The sequence below is a fragment of the Zingiber officinale genome, chromosome 6B (assembly GCF_018446385.1).
Source record: "Zingiber officinale cultivar Zhangliang chromosome 6B, Zo_v1.1, whole genome shotgun sequence".
NCBI classification, from domain to species: Eukaryota; Viridiplantae; Streptophyta; class Magnoliopsida; order Zingiberales; family Zingiberaceae; genus Zingiber; species Zingiber officinale.
Window position 1 is genome coordinate 96,751,069 of NC_055996.1, and position 20,321 is coordinate 96,771,389.

At 36.8% G+C, this 20,321-nt stretch overlaps 1 long non-coding RNA gene across 1 annotated transcript; it reads right to left on the reverse strand.

The window, feature by feature from the left end:
- Window positions 1–4,393: 4,393 nt before the first annotated feature.
- LOC121990451 lies at window positions 4,394–7,142 on the reverse strand. Its single transcript, XR_006114599.1, has 3 exons — window positions 7,129–7,142; window positions 6,582–6,999; window positions 4,394–4,526 (listed from the first exon to the last, which is right to left on the reverse strand). It is a non-coding gene; the product is annotated as an uncharacterized LOC121990451 (long non-coding RNA).
- Between the last annotated feature and the right edge of the window lie 13,179 nt (window positions 7,143–20,321).

Below are 20,321 nucleotides of genomic sequence, written 5' to 3' on the forward strand. Positions count from 1 at the left end.
CCTTGAGTGTCAATTTCCTCAAAGTTAGGTTAACTACCCTTCTAATCGGAGTTGACACTCTCTAACCCATTTATGGGGTAGAGAAAATGCTCCTAGGAACCCAACACCTATTGGTGCTCCTTGGATGCTCTAGGTACTCACTAGGGATAACTTCCCTAGATACCTTCCTAGTGACCTTGTTGGGCTTCTTAGAAACCTTGGTCACATTTTCTAGGTCAACTCTAGGGATAGCCTCCCTTGTGACCTTGTTAGTGACTTTCTTAGACTTCTTAGAAGTCTTGGTCACTTTGGTTGCAAAGATACTTCTAGGGATATCTTCCCTTGTATCTTTGACTTGACCTCTAGACTTAGGGTTTGTTCCATAGCTATATGGAACCCTATGATAACTAGGCACATCCTTTTTAGCTTTGGGTTTGTATCCCAAATCTCTATGACCATTGGATGGCTTTTGTACCCCTAAACCTAGGTTATGCTCATTTTGCCCTTTTAGGATATTTTCCATTCTTTTTAGGGTCTTTTCAATTTTATCAAGCCTTGACCTCAAGACTTGATTTTCTATCACTAAGTCCTTAGTTTTTAGTCCATGAGCATTTTTGTTTTTGGGCATGTATCTATTATCCTTAGTGTTCCCGCCCAAGTGTCTATCTACCTTCCTACCCTTAGGTTGGGTAGTTTTGGCATGTAGGGCCACATGCTTTTCCTTAAAGCCCTCATGCTTTCTATTCTTATGGTAAATTGCATTGAAATGATAAAAGTTAGAACTATCATGCTTTTTACCATAATGTAAAGGGGTAGACTCAATAAAAGTTACCTTCCTTTTTACCTTAGAGGCTCCCCCTTGACTTAAGCTTCCTCCTTGAGCCTTGACCATCTTCTTCCCCTTAGAAAATTGACTCCGGTAATGCCCCTTTTGATTGCAAGAGAAACACACAATGTGCTCCTTGCTCTTCTTTGTTCCGGGGATGGTCTCCTTTGGCTTCTCCTTGCCTTTTGGTGCCACTTGACCCTTCTTCTTGGCCAATTTAGGGTACTTACTTTTGTAGTGCCCATGTTCCCTACATTCAAAGCATATAATATGATTTTTATTATTAATTGAAATATTTATACCTTTGCTTGTAGGGGTGACATCTTTTCCTTTGGATCCGGAGGTAGAAGCTTCCTCTTGATCCAAATTTGATACTCCTCCATTTGATTTTGCTTGACTTGTGGAGGTGGATGCTTCTTCATCCTCTTTTTCTCTTGACCCGGATGTGGAGGATTCTCCTTCTTCTTGATCCGGTGTCAATGAAGATTGCTCCCCCTCAATCCTAGAGGTGGAGGCTTCTCCTTCTTCTTCATCCTCTTGTACATGAAACAAGGAATATGCTACTTCCTTGCTCTTTTGATTGCACTCCTTTGAGGATGAAGCTTCCTCTTGGACTTCTTCTTCGGAAGTTGAGCATCTCTCAACTTCGGAGTCCTCCTCTTGATCTTGATCCATTGAGTCGCCCTCTTTGGATTCCTCTTGATTTGGTACAGTGGAGGGGATCTCATGGATTAATGCCAACTTGCTCCAAAGCTCCTTGGCATCCTTGAATTTTCCAACTTGAGCCAAAATATTGCTTGGCAATAAGTTGACCAAAAGCTTGGTCACTTTATCGTTTGCCTTGCTCCTTTGAACTTGCTCTTGACTCCATTTGCTTTTCTTGAGAGGCTTGCCCTTGGAGTTTGTTGGAGCTTCAAATCCTTCCATGAGAGCAAACCATTGCTCTATCTCCATCATCAAGAAATTTTTGATTCTTGATCTCCAAGAATCGAAGCTTGTGGATGTGTATGGTGGAGCCACCCTTGTGTCAAATCCAAGTCCATCTTGGAATTGCATCTTGAAGTTGAGCCTTTTGATTTCTTTGACTTTGATGAATTTGCTCCAACTTCTTCGCCCTCTAGCTTTGCTTGTTTTGTTTGCCCCTTCCGGCGATGATTCCGGTGAAGAGCGGCCTCGCTCTGATACCACTTGTTAGGACCAAAAGTAGCTAGGGGGGGGGGGGGGGTGAATAGCTCGTCGCGTGCCCGGTGTTCGGCGTTGCTTGTTTCTTCGAAGATATGCAGCGGAAAATACAGAAACAAATCACACAACGCTAACACGGTTGGTTTACTTGGTATCCACCTCACAAGAGGTGACTAGTCCAAGGATCCACACCAACACACACACCCTGCACTAAATAAAACTCTCCTTTATGGTTACTACCAAGGGCGGAGAAGCCCTACAAGACTCAATACAAGAAGAAGAAAGGGTAGTAAAGAAATACAAGCTTACAAGCTTACAATGAGTGTACAAACCCTAACCCTAGTTTCTTCTTCTTGCTTTGATCGGCCTCTTGACTTGGAAGAGCCTCCAAGAACCTTCAAGAACTGGCGATCTCGAGCTTGAGAAGAGCTGTGGAGGAGCTGGTGAAGATCTGAAATGAATCGGTGAAGAGATGCTGAAGACAACGCTCGCCTGCGGCTCAAATACGCCTCAACGGTCGGATCCCGATCGATTCGATTTTTCCCAATCGATCGGGGAGGCTTTGGATCGATCCACGGATCGATCCAGAGCGCCTCTGTGCTCTGGAAAAGCGCCTGGATCGATCCACGGATCGATCCAGCGCTTATCGCGCGAAGCAGCAGCGTCCCAATCGATCCACTGATCGATTGAGACCTCTGGATCGATCCACTGATCGATCCAGAAGCTTTCTGTTCGCTGGGAAAGGTCTGGATCGATCCACTGATCGATCCAGAGCCTGGTTTTTGCCCAAAACCAACATCCAGTCAACCTTAACCTGTTGGTACGTCATGCCTAGCATCTAGTCAATCCCTTGACCTGCTAGGACTTCCTCACCAAGTGTCCGGTCAATCCCTTTGACCCACTTGGACTTTTCTTTCATGCCAAGTATCCGGTCACTCTTTTGACCTACTTGGACTTTTCTTTCATGCCAAGTATCCGGTCACTCTCTTGACCTACTTGGACTTTCAATCTGCCTAGCTTCACTCACTAGGACTTTCACCTGGCTTCTCTCACCAGGATTTCCATCTGCCTAGCTTCACTCACTAGGACTTTCACCTGGCTTCACTCACCAGGGTTTCCTTCCAGTCTGGTATACCTACTTGACTCTTCTTCATTCACACTGATCAGTCCATGATCAGAATCTCCCCATATGAACAACTGCACCTGCATTGTCCATGTGTCTACATGTATTGTCAAATATCGAAACTATGACCAAGACTCAAGCTTGATCAAACCAGTCAACCTTGACCTAAGGGATATTGCACCAACAAAAAATTCCTATAATATACCATAGTTGAGATTCAAATCTTAGACATCGGATTAATTATTTAAAGGACCTAATTACTACACCGTAACTTAGGGAAAAGAAATATATTTTTGAGAAATATGAAAGTAAGACTTCACTACAAAAAATCTGCTAGTTAGGGACGAAATTTGGGATGAATTTGATAAAAAAATTCGTCGCAAAATTTTTTGCGACGAATTTTGGGACGAATTTATATTCGTCCCAAAAATGGTGTTGCAAAAATATTAGCGACGAATACATAATTTCGTTGGAAATATTTGCGACAAATTTAAATTTTCGTCGCAGAATTCGTTGCAAATTTGCAACGAACATTTATTCGTTGCAAATTTCATAATTTTTTATCTGCAACAAATATATTCTTTTGTCCCAAATTTGCAACGAAAATTTTTCGTCGCAAAAAAGGTTGCCTAATTACAAATGACTAGAGGGGGAAAAAACTCGAAGATTTGCGACAAAAAAATATTTTCGTCCCAAATTTGGGACGAATACAGATTCGTCCCAAATTTGGGACGAATACAGATTCGTCCCAAATTTGGGACGAATCTGGTTTCGTCCCAAATTTGGGACGAATCCAGATCGTAAATTTGCAACAAACCTAGATTTGTCCCAAAAATGTTGCTTTAAAGACGTTGGGTAAAAAAGCTATTTGCGACGAATTCTGGGACAAATCTGAATTCGTCCCAAAAGTTGTTCCTAATTTGCGACGAAAACCTTAATTTTGTCCCAAATCTGCGACGAATTCTGGGACAAATTTTGATTAATCGCAAAAGATTTACGATAAATTTGCGATAAAAACATATTTGTCGCAAAATTTGTCCCAAAAATAAAAAAAAAATCCAGAATCTTTTTTTGATTTTTCTGTTATTCTGTTTACATATTACACTTATAACATCTTCAACAATTTATATCAAATACATCCATATACAACATCCAAACAAATCATCCCAAAACTAAACTCATCATATCCAACACATCCATAATCCATATATCTTATATCCAAATAAATCATTCCAAAACTAAACACGTCATATTCATATATACAACTAGCCAAAATCCAAACAAGTTCAACAACTCATAATATCAAACATGAAAGTTCTAACAATCCAAACAACAAATGTAACAAGTCATCCAAAGGAAAATAAAATACATATCGTCATGTCTCAGGAGCTTCGGTCGCCTTCCATGCTTCTTTTCCTGCGTTAAATTACAAACAAACAATAAGTAACATTTATAACTAAAAAAAATATATCAAACATATTAATAATATCTGTATCTAACATTTACATACATGAATGAAATTTGTTACTAAGATTGTTTGTCATAACATGCAAAGTATCATCATGACAAAATGCAAAGTATCAATGTGAAATTAAAGTTGTTTGTAATTCATATCCTTTGTTCAAGCCTCATGTTCATATATACAAATAACCAAAATCCAAACAACAAGTTCAACAAATTGATAATGAAATAAGTACATTGATAATCCTTTTACTACTTGTGTGCTTAATTTTGTATAGTTAAATGTGTGTATAAGTGCTCTTAAAAAGGGTTCATCAGTATACTCACATTTTTACATATATACTCATAAAATCCACTATTAGTATGCCTGTTCAACCGGTCGGTTAACCGGTTTACCGGTTTATCGGTTCCGGTTAATTCCGGTTTACTATGATTTATTTAAAACCGGTTAACCGACCGGTATCTTATTGATTCTACCGGTTCCGGTTGAACCGGTTCCGGTCGGTTAACCGGTTCCAACCGAGAACCGGTAAAGACTATTGAGCTTGGGTATGTGTACTTAGTGAAGTGGGAACCAACCGGTAAAAAAAATAGCTGGTAAACTTGGCCATGAGCGGAAATATTCGGCAGGTGAACATTTATGTGGCAAAAGAAGCTCAGTCAGTGGAATCTTGTAAGGCTGGCACCTTAAACTCACTGGTGCCCGAAGTTCTGGTTTCAAGTATTGCTTTTGTCAGATAATTTGAGAATCCTCTTCCGCATAGTTTCCTTCATAATTTCCAGAAATGCCACTTCCATAAAAAGGATAATACAATTATACAAAACTTGAACCCAAAGGGCACATCTCTCAAAGTGTGAAACTCCAGTAGTCACATTGCTAAGAACTGGATCCTACAAGCAATGGTTTTCAAATCATGCCACAAGGTACGTAAAAATATCTCATGCACTAAAAAAATGACTTGCTTCACATTCATACTAACCCATAAACTATTCCTATATTCAAATCAAGCGTTGGGAGTATTATTGAAGAGGCTGGAGCTACTCAAAAACTAAATCTAAATGCACATGATACACACCCTTGTATGACAATTGAAATTAATGGCTTAAATAAACCTTAGTGTATAAATTAAGCCATTCATCCTCCTCTGATATCTCACACCACTAAGTTATTGTGGTTCTTCATTTTTAATAGCTCTTTGCAATTTATATTATGAATGAGAAAACCAACTCATCTCATGCAATTGAATTTATCTAAACCCAATTTTATAGAAGATACTTAAAGAGTGAAGCAATAGTGCAGACCAAATAGTCATTACTTTCTAGCCATTAATATCTATGGAATAAATATATCTTCTGCAACCTAAACTCTCCTGCATATTTAAAGAGAAACACATCTTATAGAGAAAAATGACCAGGCCAGTCTGATCAAGCACAGTTACTATGATATGAAATGAGAAATATAAATGCAGATGACTCCTGTATAATGAAATAATGAACTAGTAAATCTATGAGTTTAAAGGCCTTGCTTTTCAACGTATTTCCCTTTTCTTAAGTTCAAATAGTCAACTACAGAGCACTGTCAAGATTTTGTACTAGAACAAGATTTCCAGTGCCAACAAAAATAATAACAAATGATGGTAAAAGAATTGACGAAAGAACTCAAATCAATATTAGAGATAGTTACTCTATGAAAGGTTCAAAAGAATGATCACCAAATTAAACTAGTCACTGCATCAAAAAGATGACATAATTGTAACTCAAACATCAAAATTATGCAAAGGCAGCATAGAATTAGTATAACACATCACAGTATAAGGCGTTCTAAAAAACAATCAAAAGAGCAAGGACATGAAGATACAAAGCTAAATTAATAATAAGGTAGTAGAATTATTTTGCAGTGTTATCTTATATAGATAGCAAACATGACATAAGAAGCAATGCATCAAGGTAAAATGAAAATATAGAATCAACTATAACATGACATGAAAAAAATTCAAACATAAAATTTACCATAAATTTATCAAGAATCACCACCATCGCCATCATCATCATCACCATCATCACCGTCACCGGGAGGAATTTGACTTGAAACAGAACTTAACTGAAGATGCCGCATAATAAAATCTTGTTGTCGACGCATTTCTCTCATTTCTTCATCCCTGTCCTTTATAATGCCCTTCAACTGGGAAACCTCTTCAGTCAAGTTATGCATCTGCTGGGTATGTGCGGAGGAGGAAGAAGATATATGACCAACTCTATGGGTTCTGCTCAATGAACTCATTCCGAATATCTTTCCTCCCCCTTTTGGCCCCCCACTCGCCTGTAGCCATAAATTGAAATCACTACCAACAGACGGCTCAGACCCCTCAATATCAGAACTAGCAGAAGCTGAACATCTCTGTGCTACCTCTAGCTCAACATATTTTTCCTGCATTGTAAAAAAAAATAAAACAAATTTATAATAATAAAATTTTAGGAATGCAAGAGTATAAAGTTAGAACAAATACATTAATAATAGATTCTAAGTTATAAATTAAGATCCAAAGTTTATTCAAACCTTAATTGCTTTAGTAGCTCTGTTCCCGCTCCAAGTCTTATCTTTTTTCTGACAAATTAGACTCTGACTTGACATTCAACAATCTTGCGGTGAGAGATAATTTCGTGTGAGTGTCACAACCAGCCCATAATGGTTCATCAGCAGCACTCAACACTTCTTGAAATTTATTATATGTTTCATCAACACCTGGTATTTCTACCTCCTCCAATGGTGATGTATAAGTATTAAACATTTGTTCAACTGGTGGAGGATAACTAGAACTTATACCATGCATGTCGGGATTGAAATTCTGACCTGCTGCATCAATTATCATCCTCTGATATGGATTTAGTTGATTATAATAACTCTGATCACCACTAACTGAGACTTCTATATTTCGTTCATAATCCTCATCAGATATAAACAGCTCACCATGAGATGTCCAATTATAGTAATTCGGGGTAAATCTAAATCTACAAAGATGCTCTTCAACTTTATCAGAGGGTAAAAATTTACCATTGTGACACTTTCTACATGGACACCTTATCTTATTGCCATCCATATACTCAGCTTGACTACATGCAAAATTCAAAAATTGCCTCAAGCCAGTGATAAACTCATCAGTTAAACCCCGACGATTAGGCAAATTCTTCTTATACATCCAACTTCTTTCATTCTGCATTTTGTTTGTTTACAATAAATTACAATAATAAAAAACTTCTAGACAACAAACTAATGGTAAATATGAAGCAAGTGAACATACATATGAAAATACTATATAACAACCAAAATAAAAACAAGAGATAGTACAATAGACAAATACAGTAACATTATTAGTAAACAAGTATAAATACATATACTTGCAAAGGAGAACAACAATGAGCGTCTCTCCAAACTGTGTCGGTGTACAAACCTACACAAGAAATAATAAAATGTTTACAATTGTATATAAGATTCAAAAATAATTATATCCTCCGACACCGATGGAAAGCAACAGCCGATCGCCGGGGTCAGTAGCAGCAGCTAGGATCCAGTAGCGGCTGCCAACAGTGGCACGAGATTGGCAACAGCCGGCAACAGCTGCTGACGGCAGAAGGAGACCGACAGCAGCCCCCTAGGCATCATGGGGGGGGGGGGGGGGGGGGGGGGACCGGCAAGCCAGCGTCGCCAGGCGGTCGGCAACGACCTTGGGCCGGCAGCGGCCGCCAAGGCCACTAGCGGCCACCAAGGCCCAACTGCAGCATATAGGGGGTCGGAGATCCGTGCGTGCAGTGCAAGAACAGCCGGCGCGACCAAGCTTCGGTCGCCGCCTTACGCTCTAGTATGGTTGGGAAAAAAGAGGGGGAGAAATGAACTTTACCTGCTGGAGATCGTGGCCGGAATAGGGCAGAAGGTTAGCCGCCGCCGCACGAGCTGATGGAGAAGAGAAGAAAAATAATTAGGGCACGGGAGGGATTGGGATTATTGCGATTTTTGCGACGAAAACAAATTCGTTGCCAATTTCGTCCCTAATTAGGGATGAAGTAAATTTCGTCACAAACTTTCTATTTTTTTTTAAGTGATTCTAAAAATTTAGAAAATCACCTTAAAGAGCTCAGAATGACATGAAACAAATTTCTTCGGGTTCGTATCGTTCTCCTGATCTCATTAATGGGGTCAAACATAATTTTTAACAAATATACTGATGATTATAAATTTTTTACCCCGAACGAGTAATAAATATTTGATTCTTGTTGCAAAAATTTATTAACATCGGTATATTGATTAAAAATTATGTTTGGGCCCATTAGTAAGATCACGAGATTGATACGAACTCATAAAAACTTGTTTCGTGTCATTCCGAGTTCTCTAGGGTCATCTTCCAATTTTTATAAGTTTAACCTAAAAAAATAGATTTTTGCGACAAACTAGAAATTTGTCCCAAATTAGGGATGAACTTCTGAGTTCGTCCCTGATTTGGGACGAATTTCAAGTTTGTCGCAAAAATTAATTTTTTCATAAATCAAATTAAATGCGTATAAAATATGAAAGATGGATCTAGAGAGCTCGGAATCACAAGAAACAAGTTTCTATGGGTTCGTGACGATCTCCTGATCACAATGATGACCTCAAATATTTTTTTTCACACAATATATTTAGGTGAGTGATTTTTGGATATCAAAACCACCTAATCATTTTCAAACTCTAACTCTTTTTTACCAAGTCTTAAGGTTTATAGAGTGCATCTAACTATTATTACGATTAAAAAATTTTATTAGTTATTTGAGGCCATCATTGTGATCATGAGATCGATACAAACATATAGGAACTTGTTTCATGTGATTCCGAGCTTTCTAGGCCCATCTTCCGTATTTTATACGCATTTATTTTGATTTTACAAAAAATTAATTTTTGCAACAAACACGAAATTCGTCCCTAAAATCTATTTTTTAGGTTAAACTTTTAAAAATTAGAAGATGACCCTAGCGAGCTCGGAATGATACGAAACAAATTTCTTTAGGTTCACATAGTTCTCCTGATCTCATTAATGGGGTCAAACATAATTTTTAACAAATATACTGACGATTATAAATTTTTTACCCCGAACGAGTAATAAATATTTGATTCTTGTTGCAAAAATTTATTGACATCGGTGTATTGATTAAAAATTATGTTTGGGCCCATTAGTAAGATCACGAGATTGATACGAACTCATAGAAACTTATTTCGTGTCATTCCGAGTTCTCTAGGGTCATCTTCCAATTTTTATAAGTTTAACCTAAAAAAATAGATTTTTGCGACAAACTTGAAATTCGTCCCAAATCAGGGACGAACTCAGAAGTTCGTCCCTGATTTGGGACGAATTTCAAGTTTGTCGCAAAAATTAATTTTTTCATAAATCAAATTAAATGCGTATAAAATACGAAAGATGGACCTAGAGAGCTCGGAATCACATGAAACAAGTTTCTATGGGTTCGTGTTGATCTCCTGATCACAATGATGACCTCAAATATTTTTTTCACACAATATATTTAGGTGAGTGATTTTTGGATATCAAAACCACCTAATCATTTCAAACTCTAACTCTTTTTCACCAAGTCTTAAGGTTTATAGAGTCCATCTAACTATTATTACGATTAAAAATTTTATTAGTTATTTGGGTTATCATTGTGATCATGAGATCGATACGAACCCATAGGAACTTGTTTCATGTGATTCCGAGCTCTCTAGGCCTATCTTCCGTATTTTATACGTATTTATTTTGATTTTACAAAAAATAAATTTTTGCGACAAACACGAAATTCGTCCCAAATCAGGGACGAACTCAGAAGTTCGTCCCTAATTTGGGACGAATTTCCAAATTCGTCCCTAAAATCTATTTTTTAGGTTAAACTTTTAAAAATTAGAAGATGGCCCTAGCGAGCTCGGAATGACACGAAATAAATTTCTTTGGGTTCACATCGTTCTCCTGATCTCATTAATGAGGTCAAACATAATTTTTAACTAATATACTGACGATTATAAATTTTTTACCCCGAACGAGTAATAAATATTTGATTCTTGTTGCAAAAATTTATTAACATCAGTGTATTGATTAAAAATTATGTTTGGGCCCATTAGTAAGATCACGAGATTGATACGAACTCATAGAAACTTGTTTCGTGTCATTCCGAGTTCTCTAGGGTCATCTTCCAATTTTTATAAGTTTAACCTAAAAAAAATAGATTTTTGCGACAAACTTGAAATTCGACCCAAATTAGGGACGAACTTCTGAGTTCGTCCCTGATTTGGGACGAATTTCAAGTTTGTCGCAAAAATTATTTTTTTCATAAATCAAATTAAATGCGTATAAAATACGAAAGATGAACCTAAAGATCTCGGAATCACATGAAACAAGTTTCTATGTGTTCGTGTCGATCTCCTGATCACAATGATGACCTCAAATATTTTTTTCACACAATATATTTAGGTGAGTGATTTTTGGATATCAAAACCACCTAATCATTTTCAAACTCTAACTCTTTTTCACCAAGTCTTAAGGTTTATAGAGTGCATCTAACTATTATTACGATTAAAAAATTTATTAGTTATTTGAGGCCATCATTGTGATCATGAGATCGATACAAACCTATAGGAACTTGTTTCATGTGATTCCGAGTTCTTTAGGCCCATCTTCCGTATTTTATACGCATTTATTTTGATTTTACAAAAAATTAATTTTTGCAACAAACACGAAATTCGTCCCAAATCAGGGACGAACTCAGAAGTTCGCCCCTAATTTGGGACGAATTTCCAAATTCGTCCCTAAAATCTATTTTTTAGGTTAAACTTTTAAAAATTAGAAGATGACCCTAGCGAGCTCGGAATGACACGAAACAAATTTCTTTAGGTTCACATAGTTCTCCTGATCTCATTAATGGGGTCAAACATAATTTTTAACAAATATACTGACGATTATAAATTTTTTACCCCGAACGAGTAATAAATATTTGATTCTTGTTGCAAAAATTTATTGACATCGGTGTATTGATTAAAAATTATGGTTGGGCCCATTAGTAAGATCACGAGATTGATACGAACTCATAGAAACTTATTTCGTGTCATTCCGAGTTCTCTAGGGTCATCTTCCAATTTTTATAAGTTTAACCTAAAAAAATAGATTTTTGCGACAAACTTGAAATTCGTCCCAAATCAGGGACGAACTCAGAAGTTCGTCCCTGATTTGGGACGAATTTCAAGTTTGTCGCAAAAATTAATTTTTTCATAAATCAAATTAAATGCGTATAAAATACGAAAGATGGACCTAGAGAGCTCGGAATCACATGAAACAAGTTTCTATGGGTTCGTGTCGATCTACTGATCACAATGATGACCTTAAATATTTTTTTCACACAATATATTTAGATGAGTAATTTTTGGATATCAAAACCACCTAATCATTTTCAAACTCTAACTATTTTTCACCAAGTCTTAAGGTTTATAGAGTCCATCTAACTATTATTACGATTAAAAAATTTTATTAGTTATTTGAGGCCATCATTGTGATCATGAGATCGATATGAACCCATAGGAACTTGTTTCATGTGATTCCGAGCTCTCTAGGCCCATCTTCCGTATTTTATACGCATTTATTTTGATTTTACAAAAAATTAATTTTTGCGACAAACACAAAATTCGTCCCAAATCAGGGACGAACTCAGAAGTTCGCCCCTAATTTGGGACGAATTTCCAAATTCGTCCCTAAAATCTGTTTTTTTAGGTTAAACTTTTAAAAATTAGAAGATGACCCTAGCGAGCTCGGAATGACACGAAACAAATTTCTTTAGGTTCGTATTGTTCTCCTGATCTCATTAATGGGGTCAAACATAATTTTTAACAAATATACTGACGATTATAAATTTTTTACCCCGAACGAGTAATAAATATTTAATTCTTGTTGCAAAAATTTATTAACATCGGTGTATTTATTAATAATTATGTTTGGGCCCATTAGTAAGATCACAAGATTGATACGAACTCATAAAAACTTGTTTCGTGTCATTCCGAGTTCTCTAGGGTCATCTTCCAATTTTTATATGTTTAACCTAAAAAAACAGATTTTTGTGACAAACTTGAAATTCGTCCCATATTAGGGACGAACTTCTGAGTTCGTCCCTGATTTGGGACGAATTTCAAGTTTGTTGCAAAAATTAATTTTTTCATAAATCAAATTAAATACGTATAAAATACAAAAGATGGACCTAGAGAGCTCGAAATCACATGAAACAAGTTTCTATGGGTTCGTGTCGATCTCCTGATCACAATGATGACCTCAAATATTTTTTTCACACAATATATTTAGTTGAGTGATTTTTGGATATCAAAACCACCTAATCATTTTCAAACTGTAACTCTTTTTCACCAAGTCTTAAGGTTTATAGAGTCCATCTAACTATTATTACGATTAAAAAATTTTATTAGTTATTTGTGACCATCATTGTGATCATGAGATCGATACAAACCCATAGGAACTTGTTTCATGTGATTCTGAGCTCTCTAGGCCCATCTTCCGAATTTTATGCGCATTTATTTTGATTTTACAAAAAATTAATTTTTGCGACAAACACGAAATTCGTCCCAAATCAGGGACGAACTCAGAAGTTCGTACCTAATTTGGGACGAACTCATAAGTTCGTCCCTAATTTGGGACGAATTTCCAAATTCGTCCCTAAAATCTATTTTTTTAGGTTAAACTTTTAAAAATTAGAAGATGACCCTAGCGAGCTCGGAATGACACGAAACAAATTTCTTTGGGTTTGTATCATTCTCCTCATCTTATTACTCACCTCAAAATAAATTTTTAACCAATACACCAATGTTTGTAAATTTTTGGAACAAGATTTTAATATTTATTACTCGTTCGGCGTAAAAATTTTTTAAACATCTGTATATTTCTTAAAAATTTTGTTTGAGCCCACTAATAATACGAGGACAATGGTACGAACCCATAGAAACTCATTTCGTGTCATTCCTAGCTCTCTAGGGTCATCTTCCAAATTTTTAAAGTATCACTTAATAAATATAAATTTTGCGACGAACTCGGGAATTCGTCCCTAATTTGCGACGAAAATGGCGACGAATATATATTCATCGCCAATTTGCGATGAAACTAGTTATTTTTTCGACGCTGATTGGCAACGAATTTTGCGACGAAAATAAATTTATTGCGAATTTGCGACGAATTTCTTTCGTTTCTATTTTCGTTGCTAATTTGCGATGAATTAGGATATCGTTGCAAAATTAGTCGCAAATTTACAACGAATTTTATTCGTCCCAAATATTCATCCCCAAATTGTATTTATTTTGTAGTGCTTGTAATTTGATAATTTTAAAAAATTATTGGCTCCCTTGGTAAAACGCTGTCAATATACAATTCAAGTAATTCAATTATAGTAGAAGGTAATTATACCGGTAGTGAGCATCCTTAGGTTATCTATTCTATAAATATATCATCTAATAACTAATTTAGTTATATCCTGGAAGTGTTCTTAGGTTATCTAAACAAAAATAATTAGATTAGATAACATTGAATACCGATTTTATTTCATGAAAGTTTTTCACCAATTAATAGGATAAATTAAAAAATACTTACAATAATGAACTATCTAAAAATTCAATATCCTTTAATTATAAGTCTTATTTAAAGGAATTTTTTTTTATAAATATATTAACTAGAAATCGATTCATGGTACTTGAGAAATCATTGAGTGCCTTTAACGCTGTATTATAATTCTAGAAGTAATCCTTACATTATCTAAATTATATAATAAAAATAAATTATGAACTTATAAATTATAATTTACTGTAAAATGACTAAACATTGAAAGAAGATACGCGTCCACTGGGTATTGACTGCCGTTGGAGTATTTCATCCAAGTTTGACCACCTAGGAAAAACAGCTCAGCAAATATACAGATCCATAAAAAGAGGTGAAAACTAATTTCGCTAATTTAGTGATTCTCGTTTGAGTATAATTATTTTTTGAATGTTAGAATATTCATATTAGTTATCTTATATAAAAATTTTATTTTAAATTTTAGATAGAATAGTTAAACCTATTTCCTAAATTTAAATTTAATAAATAATGATTTTCTAAATTTAGGGAATCAAATCTCTATCTTAAATATATAATAATATTTTTTTTAATCTCTCTTCTTCCATTAATTCTCTTTCCTTCTACTCATTCTTTAAATATAATAATAAAAAATAGAAGAATGAGAAGAAAATAATAAAAAATTAAAGATAATGAAAATTTTAGGATAATGAATGTAATGTATAGTAAAAAATAATTATTTAAATTTAATAAAGTAAATTATTTAATCTAAATTTTAGATATAATGATAAGAAAATTGATATGCTGATCATCACAAATACCTTCATTTAAGAGAATATTTTAATATAAAAAATTTAAAATTTAAAATCTTCTCAAATTTAGAGCCCGTCCTTCCTTCTATGAGAAGAAAGAATCTTTCTCCATCAATCCTTTGCCCCATTATTTTTCAAAAATATATTTTTTTAATTTAAATTTATTCATCTTCTATTTATTTATTTTACTTTATTCATTATTTTATTTTATTTATTTTTAATTCCCTTCCACGTTCTTTAATTTCTCATAAATTTATGAATCCCTTAAAATCTAACCCATTTTTTCATCGCTATCCCATAACAGAAATGCCCCTCATCAGTATCCCATATTCCCATAACATAAATAGGACATTTGAATAACCTCAAGAAATACTCACGATAAACACTTCCTAATTTATTTTAATAATTAATAAAAAATTATCATAAATGAATTAGTCATCTCAGATTCCGTATTATTTAATTTATCATATTTTTTTAAGAAAAAATACCTTTAATCTCCCTATATTTTCAATCAAATAATATTTTACTCCTGTATTTTAAAAAATAACATTTAACTCCTATTTGATAAAAGTTAAATGTAAAAAAATTATAAAACATAATTTTAATAATATTAAGAGGAAAAAATTATATTGAATTTATTGATACTTTATGGCTATTTCTATTTTCTTTGTTGATATATTAACTAATTCTAGATAATTCAAGACCTAATTGATATTTTCAACATGTCTATAGTTGCTTATTTACTAATTAAAATCACTAAATTATTTATAATCTCCAATATATAAAGATTAATACTTAATTATACAAATAAAATAAAATTAAGTAGTTTAAAATGTATATTTTCATCGCCCCGGTTGCGTAGCCTTCGAATATAATGTCTAATAATTATTTTCTTCTCTTCTTCCTAAATTAAAAATTTTAAATTTACCTTTGTCCACAATTATATAAGATTCTGTAAAAATAGATAAAGATATAATTTTCTTTTCTTATGCGAAGATAAATTTTCTTTCTTTTGCTTTCTCATACATGCATGTGAGCCACACATTTCAGCTCATCATTGACTTGACCGTCAAAGAGAATAATGTTGGACGTTGCATCAATTGCAATGTTAGGGAGGATGTTGCATCAGTTGCAACGTTAGGAAGATGAAGAGGGTGTCTTTTCACTTTCATCTTCCCCCATTGAGCGTCATCAAAGCATCGGTTTATAATCGATGCTTGCTTCCTATATAAATTGTCGTCCAAGAACAATCAAAATAGAGGTGTGCGACAGTGATCAGTGTGTGCGTAGTGGAGCGACGATGGGCAAAGGGAACATCTATCGAGAGGGATTTGACTTGTGAAACTTGAAGGGCTTTTCGGTTTTAATTTGTGATCACACTTCCGACAGCAGTAGCATCATCGCCTGCAGCTTCTTCGATTTCTTCTCGGGAGATCACTGTGAGATATTACATGTTTCATTTCCTCTTTGTTTCGTGCTATTAGGAACAACAATGATATCAGAGCATTAATTCTAATGAAAACCCCCTGGAAGTTTTCTCTATTCTACCCATGATTTTGTTGACAAAATCGTGATCTGCCGCCTCTAAACGAAATTGTGATATGCAATTAATGTTGGCAGGCTACTGACTTTCATGGCCGGCGAACATAGATGACCGGGTTTAAAAGGTCGACGATCGACTAGCCACCGTATTTGTTACGAGAAAAGGAGCACGGGAAAAATGAGGAAGATGAACAATACTTTTTGACGGCACAATAAAATTTTCTATGTTTTAATTGATTACTCAATCGATTCATTCATTTGAATTGATTGAAAAGAAAATTTGAATCGATTAATTTCATGGCACAGTGATTCATGTGCTTAATCGATTCATCAATCGATTGAATGCATGTCAAAAATTTTTTTGTCATATTTTAATCGATTCAATTAAATGAATCGATTGAAATTTTATTGCAGCTTGACTGTCACAGTACACTTTAACAGGACTCCTGCTACCCTTAACAATCTTCAGATGCTTTAGAAACTTTTTTAGCTAGATAACCTCTTGCACAGTCGCTGCACAAGCCACATACTCAGCTTCCATTGTCGACAAGGCTACACAAGCCTGCTTCTTGCTGTTCCATGAGATGCCACCACCATTCAGCAAAAAGGTATAGCCAGATGTGGATTTTCTATCATTAAGGTTCCCTGCCCAATTTGTATCTGTGTAGCCACTCAAGCTCATATCTGATCCTTGGAAACAGAGACAATAATCTAATGTTCTTTTGAGATATCTCAATATCCTCTTCACCGCTTTCCAGTGTCTCAATCCTGGGTTTGACTGGAAACGATTAACTAAGCCAACAACATAACTTATATCAGGACGAGTATACAACATATTGTACATTAAATTACCCATAACACTGGCATATGGTTTTTTCTTCATTTCGGTTATTTCCTTAGGAGTCTTGTGATACATACTTTTGCTCAAAACAGTACCTCTCGCTTTAGGCGTCTGTTCAATGCTACAATCTGACATATTGAAGTGTTGTAGCATCTTAGTGATATAAGCTTCTTGAGACAAACCCAAAAGCGTACGCCCACCATGTAGGTTGAGCTTGCAAGTGTCAATTCCTTTAACTTCAATTCTTGCATTGTTTCCTACATATATCTATTTGTTTTCAGTTGATACCCGACGGTACTCCACATATGTAGCTTGATCACGAGCTATATGGTTTGTTGCTCTTGAATCTACAATCCACAAAGGATAAGAATCAACTAACAACACTGTACTTACAACATAATGCTCATGGAAAAGAAGCTAAAGATGGATATACCTTTTTAGGCTCAGTACAATCCCGAGCAAAATGATCCTTCTTGCCACAGTTGAAGCAAGTCAGCTTACTTTTAGGGTTTTTTTTTCCCATATCTCTTTCCTTTCTTCTTGATTTAGGTTATTATGTAAATTTTTATAGTCATTGTGTGAAATTTCGAATTAACTCTGTGTTAATTGGGCATGGTTATATGGTTCTTAATGTAGAACCAAATAATAATGATGGTTGTTTTTCAAACATTGCTTTTACTAATAATGTTGATGTTAATGATGAAATTTGACATGCTAGACTATGACATATAGGACAAGAACAAATGAATAGATTAGCTAAGGAGGGCATTTTAGACACTCATGCTAAGATTAACTTGTCTATATGTGAGCATTGTCTTGCTAGAAAGACAACTAGGAAACCATCGAAAGAAGGGGAGGATTTTTGCTGTGGTTTTCTCCTCGGCCGCCACCATAAATCGAAGAAAAAGCTTCTTCTTCGTCTCTTGCCTCCACCACCGGGGAGATTCACCGGTGACGACCACCTCTGGGCCACCTCCTCCCTTCTCCACGTCGACGCCACTACGCTCTCTCCCTCACGCATGCCACCGCCCTCCTCACACAGACCACTGGCCGTCGCCGCCCATGCTGCCTCGCTCTCGCGCACGCTGCCTCCGATGTCACTCGCCGTTGAGGCCTTCCGTTGCCGGGACAGGACCGCACCTCTCCTCTCTTCCTCCCCGACGGCCAGTACCGCATCCAGTGGATACCATCGCGTCTGGCCACCAGGACACACCTCGTCATCTTCTTCTCTCACGTAGGCAGCATCTCTCCCCCCCCCCCCCCCCCCCACCCACGATTGTCGTCCCTAACCTCTGTCGTCATCGATGGTCGCCTCTTGCTTTCCTCCTCTTCTCTACTCGTGAGACATCACTGCCTCGCAGTGTCGTTGGCATCGCCGACCAGTCGCTGGCCACCCACAACTCGCTCCAGAATTGAGGGTGTTGTCATCGCATTCCATGACCCTCATCTTCACGCGACAGCTAGTTGTCGCCTCCTTTTCTCCCTCTCAACCTTTGTTGACCACAGCGCCCGCGAGAGCACCCGTTCCATAACCCTTGGCGAGCACTCCTCAACCGTTGGCCCCGCTGCTGGCACCTCAGATTCGTCTGTCCGATTTTCTGACTCGATACGTATTGTCGTACACCTCTGATGTCGATCAGGCCCCCGAGCCCTCGCTGTCATTATGTTTTGACTTTCTTGCCGCCGTTGTATCCCATCCTGTGCGTCGATATCTTATCTCGATCTACGTGCCAATGTCATATCTTGGCCTGCACGTCGATATCACATTCGGTTTCATGCCATCGCGTCTAGCTCCGTGTCATCAGATCCAGCTCTCCAACTTGTTCAGAGTCATCTACTCTTCCAGGTCATGACAACTCGACCAGAGTCCCGACCAGCTCACCGATCCATCCGAGGGCATCCCTTAGGTCAGAGTACGTTCTCCATTCATATTCTATATGCATTTCATTATTTTATGTCTTAGTTTATTATTTATATATTCGTTGGATCTGCCTCGAGCATTGGGGTACTAGGGATCGGGTCAACCCGGTCGCTGGCTGCAGGTAGCGTTGATAGAGGACTTTTGACGACTTGGTCAACATAGAAGCCATCTCAGCATACCCCCCTCCGGGACATCGTAATTCCGTCAACATTCCATCTACCTCACCCGTCAGTCCGTTTGACTCAGATTAGGATTTCGACAAATATACTATCTTCACTCGTCGCTCCATAGGTATTCGGGAGTCGAGGGATTGACTTGGAGCTTCAGTTGGCCGATAGGTTAGTTTTCCATTATATTTTTCCTCGACTCCACGGGTATTCAGGGAGTTGAGGGACTGAGAGAGATCCTCAGCCGATTGACACAACTCCTTGATCAGGTATGTTACGGGCTCTGCTCCCTTTTTTATTGTTATAGGATCTGCTATAGCTCATTGATAAGAGAGTAAGATCCAAGTTCCTTGATCAAAGACTAGGGCCTTCGATCTTTGATCGGACACTAGGAACCCAGCTCCTTGATCAGACATTAGGGGCACAACTCCCCAGATCAAACACTAGGGACACAGCTTCCCGATCAGTGACTCGTAGTACAACTTCCCGATTGGGATCTAGGGGTTTCGCTCTTTGATTACAGGCTAGGGCGTTACTCTTCGATCAGGGACTAGGGGCCCAACTCCCTGATTAGGTGTGCTACAGGCTTTGCGCCCTCCACCCATGTGACTCTGCACCCTATCACTACTATATGCTCTGCACTCTCCACCTATGTGGTTTTGCATCCTCTGACGTCTACAGGCTCTGCACCCTCCACTTACAATACTCTTCTTCCTTCCATTGCTACGGGCTCTGCTCCCTTATATTGCCCATCCCTTTGATGGTTATAGCTCAGATTATTATCTTCTTCCCTTGCTCCACAGGTATTCGTGAGTCGAGGGATTGACTTGGAGCTTCAGCTGGCTAACAGGTATGATAA